At 40.2% G+C, this 9,364-nt stretch overlaps 1 long non-coding RNA gene across 1 annotated transcript; it reads right to left on the bottom strand.

Annotated features, from left to right (window-relative positions):
* Positions 1-2,653: 2,653 nt before the first annotated feature.
* LOC118780120 lies at positions 2,654-3,074 on the bottom strand. Its single transcript, XR_005005066.1, has 3 exons — positions 2,998-3,074; positions 2,859-2,912; positions 2,654-2,744 (listed from the first exon to the last, which is right to left on the bottom strand). It is a non-coding gene; the product is annotated as an uncharacterized LOC118780120 (long non-coding RNA).
* Between the last annotated feature and the right edge of the window lie 6,290 nt (positions 3,075-9,364).

The following is a 9,364-nucleotide window of genomic DNA, read 5'->3' as shown; positions in this document are numbered from 1 at the left end:
CCAAGAAGGCACACTGTATTTTATGGCACTGCTTATGTTTAAGCTTGAGCATAGTGTAGCGTAATGCTCAAACTTGGTTGAACTTTGACCCCCATTTGCCGCTGACCTTTGAGTAAAGCCAGTGATTTTACAGTGTGATGCGACACTGGCGCAAAATATAAAAATTGAATTTAAAGATCCAGGCAAAGTCAAGATGGAGGACAAACTGGAGAAGTTGTGTGCGTCAGGCTTTTCAGAGTTGTATGGTACCAAAATGCCAAATCCAAATGTGAGTTTATATAACGTTACAGAGCTTCAAAAAACTCGATAGCTAGCTAATGTTTTAGTATCCCTGTAAGCACACATACATCTCCGAGACATCTATGCGATGTATGCTGATAGATCTGGAAGAGGTATTTAAAAGTGTGTTTGCTCGTCTGGAAGACATCTCTGAGTCATCAAATTTGAATGTCTATGGTGTAACAACAAATTACGGGTAAAAGTAAAGCATCCGAAACATTTTAAACATTTAAGGAGTCAATAACACCATGATATTTCAGTAAAAAAGTTCAGTCTGCTTACACATACAAATCTCTGACTGCACGCAAATCGAGTGAAAAGAGCAAGCTTCACTCAATTCGCCCAAACAAATAGAACCCACGTTCTACAGGCTCCTTCCCTCCTTCGGTGAACTATCAGAGCAATTGCCTGGGCATTTTTCTGTTTGCTGAAATACATGTACAGAGTTGTTGAGATAGTAAGTACTTGAGATTCTGTCTTTGCCTTATTTCTCCTGCTCTGTAGCGCTTCCGTGATTACATATCTAGGACGCTTGTCATGTGGAGGACTGAGTGGCACGTCAAGCCTATGCTGAGCGTTGTGTTGATGCCCCAAAGCTAGTCATGTGTAAGCAGCATAAGGGGTTGGCAAGGGCTTCGAAACTCGCTCGCTGACCCACTTTCACCCGTTACACAAGCATACGTTGACCTGACGGTGGATCAACGGCTTGGCAAATTTTGGCATAATGTTGATTACTGACTTTGGGTCAACGCCATTTTTGGCCGTCGGGGTAACGTTGTTTCTACGTTGGAGATCGGCTAATCTGCATTATGTCACAATCCAACCGCCCAGCCTATTTCTGGTTAGCAGAACATTGGCTTATAACCAATTACTGACGTCTTTTTTTTGTTTTCCGTTTGATGAATAGACAATATTGTAGACTACGCAAATCAATAATGAACAGGTCATGTCATGTACAATGGCTAATTTTTCAAGACATGCCTATTCGTGAGCTGTAAGGTCTGTACCAACATAATAGGGCTATGCCATAAGAGGAAATTATTGCTGATAACCAATTTATTCACTGATGAACACGTCTTAAACCAGTTGAGACAGATAGGCTACAAGGTGTTATAGATATCATCAATATTTATTGCGGTGTATAAATGAATAAATGGATGAATAAATAAATAAAGCCTTGCAATGTCACCGAGAGACAAAGCCGCAAGAAAAAAAAATAAATAAAAATAAAAACTTTCCAGGGCTTCCGCAGGCAGCATATGAGGAGGGCGCCCAGCTGTCCCAGCATTATTTGTGTGGTATACGGACATGTTCAGCCACTTCCTCCAAATTATTGAAAACAAAAGGGTCAACCTCTGTCTATGTATGCCGCTAATTGAAACACTGTCAGAGCGTCCACGCGAAAAAGTAAATAGTCCTGACTAGGGCTGGGTATCGAGGCTTGGTACTTCCAAATGTGACCAGGTAGTGGTAACAGTCAAAGGTCTTGGCTCTAGGGTACTCGACTATGCCACCTGGGGACTTTCACCCCCAAGAAATGCTTACGACTTATATTCCTAAGATATAGTACAGAGACTAGAGGGTTCTCACATGCAGGTAAGCTAGCAGAAAAGACAGACATGGTATTTCAGTTGAATACAAAAGTTTATTTAACAAATAAACTAAATAAAAAAATATAAACCTGCCCTTATTGCTACAAACTCTTAAAAAACAGGTGGGAAGGTAAGGACAAACAATGCTGCCAGAGGACAGGGTAATGGCTGCCACCAGAGACAAACTATTGAAAAAAATGAGTAGGCTGATCACCGAGGAGGTTACCTTTTCTGGGAAGGAGAGAGACCGACACACCACGCATGCCCTTGTTCCTGGTGCCTGCTAACACACGCACAGCAAATAGTGACCACAGCAAATAGTGAAGTACACTTTACCACTACGACACTGCATGCAGTGCATGAAGGAGGGGACCCAGGTCCAGCGACCCACCCAGCAGACCAGCAGCTACACTCCCTGATAACTATATAAGGGGAGGGGGAAAAAGGGGAACGATTAGAGCCCCAACCAGTTGGTTAAGGACTAAATACAAAGTTAATATAAAAATGTTGAGCACAAATAGTAAAAAAAGCAATAAAAAAAAAAGAGAACACTGGGGCAGCCAGTACGCCTAAAATCCATCTGCCGATAAAAATCACGCACAACAAGTGGCCAAACACACCAACTCAGGCCACTTACCTAAAAACCTTGCAAGGCAAAAGCTAAACTAAAATTACAGGAGGCAAAGCAGCAGTGGCAAATCTTCCTAAAGAGATAACAAAACAATATTCGTCATGGTTTTGCATTCGCATAGCAGTAACGAGTACAACACACATTACCCGGGAAGAGGCAGTCCCTAGTTTAAATTTTACCTCTACGTGCCTTCCGGTTAACGTGAGCGAGACTGGTGTCTACTCGGCGTCTCCAACACAGACCTAAATTAAAACATTGCCATTACACACACGCATATTTAGAATACATGATCGCTTGTTTGCAACATGGATTTTAATGAAGGTACGGGTACAACAGATTGAATAAAACGCAAATACCTTCAGTGAAGCGCATACACACACCACAGGACGCGTTTGTAGAACCACGAATACCTGTTACCAAACAATTCAATTTTAAACACATGCGTGAGCACAGCAATGATCTAATGGCGATTGAAAACAAACAGGGAGTACATACCTTTTCAGCATGGATAGCGTTACGCACCGGAAAGCAGTGAACCAAGGGACTCGAACTGCCGTACCTGACAAAGCGGCCATATATATACACAAACAGGGACCTTGGCTAATTAGTGGTTAGCCACCCGAGTGCTACTAGGGGGCGTGGCCAAGAAGGGAAGGAGCTATGGTGGCTGAGAGGCAAAAGGGTAACTCTGCCGGTCACACAAAGTACCGACCGAAAAACGTTGATACTACCGAGTATCGAAATCTGTTCATGCTTTTGGTGCTACATTTTGGTACTTTCTGATAAGGACTCTCTATTAGCTTTCTCATTTAAGGCTTTGCTCACAAACAAATTCTCGTTTGATTGTTCAACAAATATCAGATGTTTCCAGCAAACTAGCCAGCGTTAAATACTTGATACCTAAAGTTGCTGACAGGCAGTGCATGGGAGAATTGGCTAGCTAACGTTAGCTATACATGGCTAGGGGCTAGGTATATTGGGGAGCTGTAAAAGAGATTGTATATAGGGACTGGAGAGGTAGAGTGAATCAGACGTTACAAACACCAGAATGGAGGCTAGCGCACTGCAACATGTCCACTTCCCAAGTTCTTCCACACTGAACTCATCAAACCATGTCTTTATAGTCCTTGCTTTGTGCGCTGGGGCACAGTCATGTTGGAATAGAAAAGGGCCTTCCCAAAACTGTTGCCACAAAGTTGGAAGCATAGCATTGTCCAAAATGTTTTGGTATGGTGAAGCATTAAGATTGCCTGTCATGGGAGATAAGGGGCCTAGCCCAAACCCTGAAAAACAGGTGTGGCCAAATACTTTTGTCCATATAGTGTGTGTGTGTGTGTATGTATATATATATATAAAATATTATATTTTAATTCCTGTGAGCTGCATATAAAGCTATTACATCAAAAATTGCACGTTATTCACTCGCTACAAATGAAATAATTTGTTTCATAACCCGCATTTTCTCTGACGTTAGCTAGTTCAGGCCACACGAATTCACAAATCATTGCTAGCTAGCATTAGCTACCCACCTTGGGCATTACTGTTATAAATAGATTGAAAATACGACTGTAACCCCCTTTGTTTGGGAGAAAAAGGCAGGAATATCCCCTTTAGGATCAACGTAAAATTTACACGGTGCAGTGCACTGGACGCCATGGTTTCTGCAACTTCGGGAAAGGGAAGAAGTTACGTTCTTTCCATATCTTAGAGTTCAGTGCTGTGAATGAAAAAAGTATTGTTTTGGTACCGGCACTGAATTCCAGGTACTGGTTTCAGCACCAACACCGAAAAAATTTAAAAGGATACCCAGCCCTAGTCCATACTGACAGAATTATTTTCAGCTAGATCAGCTAAGCGCCTCAATTCTCTAGTGATCTCCTGACTGGAATAACCATTTCTGTAGTGAGCCTGGCTACCGGTGTTGGAGCAAGGCAGGTATAGTCGATCTATGCCCTCGGATGTCGATCAACCAATAGGTGAAAAGTTGACCCCATGACACACCTTGAATGACAGCCCCCTCAGTTGCATAAGATGAAATGCATGTAAAAATGTAAAAAATGAAGAAACACATGAGGAAATGTAAATAGAAGAGGAAAGGCATAAAGAAATGTCAAAAGAAATGTATATTATTTTTTGAGTCATTTATTTATTTCTTTATTTTTGATTTTGGCAGCTTTCGTCCTCTATACCCTCCAAATAGTTCCCCAATAAATTAATTTCTCTAAATGAGTAAAAACATTATTTGTAGTCGTGTCACAACAAACGGCAAAATTAGAATAAAAGTTTAATTTGAGAACGGAATATTGTTCTCCCTGATCACGTTTTATGAGCGTGCCACTCACTGTTGCCAACTTAGCAATTTTGTCGCTAGATTTAGGGACTTTTCAGACCCCTTTAGCGACTTTTTTTCAAAAAAGCACCTAGTGACAAATCTAGCAACTTTTTTGAACAAACCTTAACTACTTTCCATAGAAGAGAGTTGCCAGTACTGCCCCACAAGTAAGAGGCACACCTCTTTCTGTGTCTACTCTGTTTAGTGAGTGGCAGAGAGGTGGTGCAACACATTCAGTCCGCACGGCAGCTTTGCTCCTCCATTGTTTTAATTTAAACAATTTAATTTGATCATTTTGACCATCATCACTGTCTTATCACTCACTATCACCCAGGGGTTTAGTTCATTCCCGTTTCTGAACTCTGTGAATTCAGATCATTTATTTAGACGAGTCTGTACATTGTACATTATTCAAACACATAATAATAAACTTTAAACTTTATTAAACTTATAAACACATACTACAAATACAAATAATCTGTTGCTTCTAACTTTCTCTCTGACTGATTATTTTACATGTAAATATAGCCGAAATCACAGCACAGCCTTTGTCTTTAAATTATGTGTATGGTGATTTTGTCAAACAACGTCATGGTTATAAAATCAGAATTTTAGCAGTGCCGAGCAGCAGCTTAGAAATGACTTGGAAGTGACTGCTGATTAACATGTAGTCTTAATGGGCCACGTTTCAGTCACTATTTCATACTCGTCCCGTTGTCTGACAACAGAAACAGAAAAATATGTAAATGAGAACAGCTTTATTGTGAATTTGGCTGCATTAAAATACAGTATATGTGAGCACAGAGAGTAGGAGAGAAGCAACCAGATCAAAGGGGCTGAAACCATCTGACGCTAGGCAGATGACATCACAAATGTGCAAATTAGTGCATGACGTCATATAGTGACATTTAGCAACTTTTCAAGCAGGCTTTAGCTACTTTCCATTGAAAGTAGTTGGCAACACTTGTGCCACTTTTACTGACCGGATCATTATCAAAAAAACATGTAAGCACAATCAGCTTGAACCTAAGCTTTAAACATGCACCAGCTCCCCGGGAAAAGAAAAAGAAAACAGACGTTAGACTAAGACTAAGTATGGTAGTTGATAGTGATAGGCATGTGTGGATTTATTTAGCGACCAGTTTCACGTTATTCATCTTCTGAATAATTTGGCAACAGCGACTGTAGCCTAGGCTATTAGCTAGCTAGTTTCTGTACTGTTGAAACTACTGTACATTAAATAAAATTTGATTTCAGGATACACTGAATTCATGTTAAATGACGACCTCAAGCACATTAAACAGGATTTTATTTTCGAAGATAACTCAGGGCTTCCGCTCGTTGACATAGCAGATTAACTGGGATGACACAGCTAGCTACAACAGTCATTTAAAAAGCACGGGGCTAAAAAACATTGAGTTCACGAGGTAACCGCCTTTGCAAATTCAAGGAAGTGTTCTGGGCTACCCTCCGCACGCTATTTTCGGAAATCAAATTCTCTATAGCCTATTACTGAACAGTATTCTGCTTGAGTATGTCGTAAATTTTCATATATAACGTTAGCTTGTTACTTATTTTGCTGATCGTTAATGAACAAACTAACATTAGCTAGCCAGCAGTTTTGTCACTGACATAGGCTTATTACTAAGGTAAAGTTAGTATCAGCTAGCTAGCTAGTAATACTGGTGGGAGAATTATGTGACCAACTTTATCAAGAAAACTTCACCACAGTATTCGGTTGACATTTTACGTTTTAGAAACTGCAGACGAATAAATGTTTTAATTAAGTTAAACCAAAAAAAAAAAAACGTACACACAGTATCTACTGTACTTCCATGCTTTCCTGTTGTTCAAGGCAACAGATTTTCTTCAACATTGCACCTGTTTTCCCTGGCTATACAGTGAGGGAAAACCTGTCTGCTGTGTGTAGTCCATATACTGTATGGCAGTCTTCTGCTGTGATTGGATGGCATGCACCATTCATTACATCCAAGTGTGACATTTGGTTATGTGGATTAGTGTCATACACTTTCCATCTCCACAAGGAAGATAACTTGTCTTATATACAGGCCTAATGAGACACATCCTAATGTTGGGTGACACACCTTCATGTTGGGCAAACTCTGATCCAGATGTGCATCTCCTATGTCCAGATGAACTTAGTAGTATCAGAGGTTTGCAGCTCTTCTTGAAAGCACTTAAGTGGTGTTTACACGCACATACCTTCTTATTTCAAGCCATCCTGATATTGTTTTATTCTTCAATCAAGATATACATGCCTTTAAGGACTGGGATTACGTATACAGACATAAAATTCATAGCAGGCTGTGTCCCCTCAATATCAAACTCTCTTGCCCTTGGTCTATACTGGTCAAAATGCAGAGCCCCCTAGAAGAACATTGCCCGTAGGAGGTGGGTAGGCCTACCACTTACTGACCGATTTTAGTAAGCACACTGGCAGTGACAGTGCAGCCTGTCAGGTAATTAATTGGATAAGCAATACAACCATACAATAAAAGAAAACAATGTTTGAGTTACATACGTATATATTTATATACTCCACACTTTAGTGGAGACATATCCCCATTCATTGCACAACCTGTAATTTCAATTTCAATCCATTTCCAATTAATCAATCATATCAGATCTCTCTAAATTTTAACAATTCTTTGGGTTTTAGTTATACTACATCAAATATGGCTGTAGTGTCATTATTGTTAAATTAAATGAAAATATTTCTTTTAGAAAATATGAAAATATTTTGAAATATGAATATACTTGAAAATATTTCTTTTTAAAATTTCATCTGGCATGAGATTTCTTAAGGGTGCACGATAGCCTGAGAATGAAGCTGAAAGTGTGTGACTGTCTGTAGGTTCAGGTTCTGAACATTCTGTCCATGTTAGTCTGGAGGAATAAGCTACAGTGGTGCTACAGTGGTGGTCAACCTTCAACTAAACTCCATGCATAAAATAATAATAATTTGGCTTTGACATATATCATTTATGAGTGTCTCTATGACAACTGACACTCTGTAGGCTAAGAAGTACCTTACTCTCAGACATTAGTTTTCATGATGTGATGTCTTTTTTCTTGTGATACTGATGCCCATTCTTTCAGCTCCATTTTGTTGAATTGGTCTATATTAAGACTCAAGAAAGCAGTGTTTTTCAGCAGCAGAAAAGTTTTGCATCCATGTGAAGTGATGTCTGAGCACTTATCTGCCTTCCCCAAAATATTTTACATTCAAGCATGTAACTGCAGGTGAGCCCAAACATATTAGAATTAGAATCAGAATCAGATTTATTGGCCAAGTATGTTAGCACACACAAGGAATTTGGTTCCAGCCATTGGTGTCTCTCAGTAGTACAGACAATATACAGAGACAATGTACATCTTATTTACAGCCAAAATACACAATATACAAGCAACATACAGATCATTTAAAAGACAAAAAATATACATAAAGTGCAAGTGTGGTGGTGTAAGCAACAATAATGGCATAGCAGATGATACTGCTCAGCTGTTTATGAGAGTGATAGCGTGAGGAAAGACACTGCTCCTGTGTCTGGTGGTTTTGGTGTACATGGTTCTGTAGCGCCTGCCGGGGGGGAGGAGTTGAAAAAGGTTGTGTCCAGGGTGTGAGGAATCTGTAATGATTTTCCCTGCCTGTTTCCTCGTTCTTGAAGAGTACAAGTCCTGGAGGGTGGGCAGGGGAGCACCAATGATTTTTTTCTGCTGTCCTTACTGTTCGCTGCAGTCTGTTCCTGTCCTGATTTGTGGCTGCTCCAAACCAGACCGTGATGGATGTTCACAGAACGGATTCAATGATGGAGGTGTAGAACTGGCTCAGCAGCTTCTGTGGCAGTCCATACTTCCTCAGTTGCCGCAGAAAGTACATCCTTTGCTGGGCCTTTCTGAGGATGGAGTTGATGTTGATCTCCCACTTCAGGTCTTGGGAAATGGTAGTTCCTAGAAACCTGAGGGTCTCCATGGTTGACACTAGGGCTGTACTGAAAAATTCGAAGCTTCAAAGCTTCCTTCATTTAACTGGCATTCGATTGTGAAATTAAGCATTCGATTATTAGGATGGGTGCTCAGTTGCAGTTTTAAGGTTATTGCTACTGTAATATAAGAAATTTAGCCAATAAATTTCTGGGGCGTCAAGTGTAACACCTTTTTTCGTAGACAGAATGCCTTCTCTGCTATGAAACGCATTAATACATTATGAGACCATGTAACACCGTAACACGTTTTGTCCACAAAAAACACAAATGCGTTAGCATTGTGTCCATGAAATATTGAAGAGAGCACAATACTTTCGTGCACAGAAAACAAAACGGGTGATTCCAGTCGTGCACTGAATTGACCGTTGTCAAAAAACTCATTTTGTAGACAAAAGTAATTCTATCCACGTAAACACCGACCAGGATGAAGGGCAAAATGGCTTGCAGTTTATGAAAAATGCCCCCAAGTTCGGGCTGCAGCATTTACTTAGCATGTACATCAACCTTCCTTTATGTAGAAGAA

Source organism: Megalops cyprinoides, chromosome 7 (assembly GCF_013368585.1).
Source record: "Megalops cyprinoides isolate fMegCyp1 chromosome 7, fMegCyp1.pri, whole genome shotgun sequence".
In the NCBI taxonomy this organism is placed as follows: domain Eukaryota; kingdom Metazoa; phylum Chordata; class Actinopteri; order Elopiformes; family Megalopidae; genus Megalops; species Megalops cyprinoides.
Note: the sequence above shows the minus strand (reverse complement) of the source record. Positions and strands in the feature narration are given on the sequence as shown.